Below are 3,905 nucleotides of genomic sequence, written 5' to 3' on the forward strand. Positions count from 1 at the left end.
ATTGGTGACCTTACAGAGAGGTGACTCAGTGGGGAGAAGGGGGCAGAAATTGGATTGTAGAGCATCAAGAAAGGAGTTGGAGGAAAGAAAGTAGAAGTAGTGAATTAAGGAAGAAGGGTTATAGCTGTATATTGCAGTGGGGGCCAGAGAGGTTTGGGGTCTTTTTTGGTGTTTTTTTTTAGGATAGGAGGATTCTGGGCAAGTTTTCAGAGAGAAAAGAAGGAGCTGTCAGAGAGTGAGTGCAGAAAGAAGAGTGAACATCTTCTAAATGGGAAGACATAGGGTTGGAGGCACCAGTGTAGGGGTAGATTTTGAAATCATGCAGTGGATCCCCTATTGAGGAATAGGTTGGAAAGACAAGACAGTAGATACAGGGGGTAGGATGAAACTGGGAAAATACAGAGGAAGGAAGGGGGAGTTTTTTGGGCACTCAGGCTTGATGGTTCTGATTTGTCAACAAAACAGTTGGTAGGTCATGTGGGAGGTGGGGCCTTTGGGCATGTGTTGTCTTGTCTTATGGGTCGTCTCCAATCCATTAGCGATGCCATGGACACATCTCTCCCAGAATGCCCCACCTCCATGTGCAATCATTCTGGGACTGGATCCACAGAGCTTTCTTGGTAAAAATGTGGAAGTGGTTTACCACTGCCTCCTTCCACACAGTAAATTTGAGTATCAGCTCTCGATTCTCTCCCGTGCCGCTGCTGCCCACCACAGGTGAGTTTGTAGCAGATTGCCTTCCACTCACTAGCCACTGCTCAAACTTGGAATGGAATGCATATGCCTCTGCTTGACTCTCCCTCCTGTAGTCAAGACTGGTAGAGTACTGTAAACTCTCCAAATGCGACCCTGTGAGGGGGTGGGCATGTCAGGAGGACATTAAACGTCTGGGAGAGTTGGTGAGAGCAGTAGATATGACAGTCAATTCTGGTGAGCCCACAAGAAGCTGCCTTGTTAGTGACTGTTTGTAATCCCACGAACAAGAAGGAAGAAAATGGCGAAGACACTGATGGGCTCTACTTGAGGGCAGGTGATTCCTGGCCTGTGCAGGGGGGAGAGCATGGAGCGAGCCATGGCTTTCTCTCCCTGTTCTACCTTGGACCAATCACTGACTGTCACATAGGGTCACAGCTACCATGCCTAAGGCAGATAAAAGGTGGTTGCTTTGTATCACAAGGAGGCACACAGAAAGCACAAACCGAGGCATGCAGCAAGCTGAAGCACATACGCAGGGGCATGCTGACGCTCGCAGAGAAGAAGAGGAAGCACAGAGAAGCAAGCATAAAAGCAGCAGGAGAGTAGCATTCAGAAGTAGCAGAAGGCAGCATCACTTAGAAGCAGAAAGAAGAGACATTGGCAGAACAGGCTCCTTTGAGCACAGACTCGTATTGGAGCCTTGGTGGAGTGAAGTGAATGAGAGTGTGCATATGTGTCACTCCCTTGCATGCTGTTAAAACTAAGTAAAAAACTTCCACAGTAACATTGGTGATCAGAGGTGTGGTTTGAACTCTACTATGTGTCACTGAGGCTCTTACGGTCCAGGAAGATCCTGGTTGGCATGAAAGGAGGGCTCATGACATCAGTGAGGAAGGAGAAGTAGTATTGTTGAATGGGAGAAAAGGCAGAGTTATGTAAGGTGAAGGAGAATTTGAATAGTGCCTAATGCCTGGACTTCCTCAAAACTGGCCTCCATGGCATGAATGCAAGAATGGGAAAAGTATTATCTGAAGGCAACTTAGGATGGAGTTGAGAAGGTCAATGAATAGATGGGGTAGGGTAAGGGAATTAGGGTCAGTAGGAAAAGGAGCCTGGATTTGTGCATTTATTGAGGGGATGTTTTTCTTGAAGTCTAAATGGGGCATAATGACCTGGGGCAAGTGGAGGGGTTCAAGAGATTGGAGGCTCTGTGCATGAAAAGGACAGTAAGTATGTTAGCTTGAGAGGAATGAAGAATATGGACAGGAGTGTTGTTGGAGAAAACAGCATATAGGTAAGAGGGGGAGACTTGAGATTCCGATTGCAGAAAGGAGGGGGTAACCATTGAAAGAGGAGTGGGCAGATGTCTGCTGAACCACATTTTCAAAAGATGATTTGGGTAGCAGAGGGAAGTGTGGCCTGGAGATGGGAGAGATTGGAGGGCTGGAGACAGGGTGATCAATGCAGAGGCTGATATAGTAGTCTAGCTGGGTTATCACAAATACTTGGGCCAGGGTGGTGGCCAATAGTGTGGAGTTGAAAGGGGGTATCTTGGAAATGTTGTGGAGGAAAAATTGACATGATTTATTGGCAAACTGAATTTGAGAGTTGGAAAAGACAGAGGGAGTCAAGAATAAGAGTAAGCTGTGTAAAGGGCATGTGGTTTGAGAGGTGACAGGTAAGAACAAATGATGAGATGCTGGGGTGGATAGGGACATCTTAAAGTCCTGCTTCTACAGGGGCTGCATCTTCCTAAGACATGCAAGTGATTAAAAACCACTTTACCAAATTAGCCAAGACAATTTGAGGTGTCAAGAAATCATGAAAGATATACATGCAACATGTAAGAATTTGCTTTTATCTACCCCAGCTATGTATAGTAAGTGCTTAACAAATACTACAGCTATTATTATTATTTATTAGTATCATATTGCATTGTATTACTATCATATTAGTATCACACTGTCAGATAATCCAATTACCACTTCAGCATCCTACTCAAAAACACCACAGTAGCCAAGGAAGTAGACCAGGACTAGACACGGCAACGGCAGCAGTGGCAGTGGTTGCCCAGTAACTCTTGGTGGGGAGAGCTGGGCAGTATTGGCAGAGACAAAGTGGTGGGGAACATGGCGGTGGCAACAGGCTCATAATGCTTGGCTAATTTGGTAAAGTTGTTTGCAATTACTTGCATGTCTTAGGAGGTTGTAGCCCCTGTAGAAGCAGGACTTTAAGGTGTCCCTCTCCTCCCCAGCATCTCATCATTTGTTCTTACCTGTCACCTCCCAAACCACATGCCTTTACACAGCTTACCTTTCTCCTTGACTCCCTCTGTCTTTTGCCACTCTTAAATTCAGTTTTCTGATAAATCATGTCAATATTTCCTCCACAACATTTCCCTTTCAACTCCATACAAATGGCCAAGGTGAGGGATGGGGAGTGAAGGCTGAAGGAGGAAGGTACTAGTGAGCATGTGGAATTGGCCCTATGCAAGCAATACTTTAGTGGAACTTCTTTGGAGCAGTAATGAAACACTGGCTGGGGTTGCGGGGTTGGGGATGGGGCTGCTGAACCCCAGCATGGCCTAATGAGCCTGAGACCCAGATCCAGGGGATGAATCCCATAAGCATCTGTGATCATACCCCTAGTGGACTGAATACTTTCCATTCTTCTACTGTATTTCCCTAAGTGCTGAATGTACACTATTGGTACCCAATAAATATTATTCATTCATTCAAAAATATTTATTGAGTGCTTACTGTGTGCCAAGCGCTGTATTAAGCTCTTGGGAGACTACAATGCAACACCAAACAGACAAATCCCCTGCCCACAGCAAGTTCACAGTCTAGACCGGAAAGCAGATCTGGAACTGCTAAAAGAGATATTTTCTCTTGAGAATCATGCATACCAGCAATAAAATAAGGTTCATTAAGTATAAAGTTACACACATCAAAAGGAGGAATCATCAGTTTATGTCACCAGGTAGAGAATTTCCCCTGAAAAAAGACTTCCCACATGTAATCTGTCCCTTTGAGGATGGGTGTGTGACTATGTATCTCCGTGTTCTGCCCATTTCCTTTTCAAGAAAGGGAAACATGGACTGAAAGCGCATCCTGCGAAGAACCCAAACCTTTACACAAGCATCCAGAGAAGCCCCTGACAACGCCTACGTCATCTCACTTCTCTCCTTCTACAACCCAGCCTGCATA

At 45.5% G+C, this 3,905-nt stretch overlaps 1 non-coding gene across 1 annotated transcript; it reads right to left on the reverse strand.

Annotated features, from left to right (window-relative positions):
* Nucleotides 1-721: 721 nt before the first annotated feature.
* LOC114811799 lies at nucleotides 722-859 on the reverse strand. The gene has a single exon (XR_003759495.1). It is a non-coding gene; the product is annotated as a small nucleolar RNA SNORA7 (small nucleolar RNA).
* Nucleotides 860-3,905: the final 3,046 nt, after the last annotated feature.

The sequence above is a fragment of the Ornithorhynchus anatinus genome, chromosome 4 (genome assembly GCF_004115215.2).
Source record: "Ornithorhynchus anatinus isolate Pmale09 chromosome 4, mOrnAna1.pri.v4, whole genome shotgun sequence".
Taxonomy (NCBI): Eukaryota; Metazoa; Chordata; class Mammalia; order Monotremata; family Ornithorhynchidae; genus Ornithorhynchus; species Ornithorhynchus anatinus.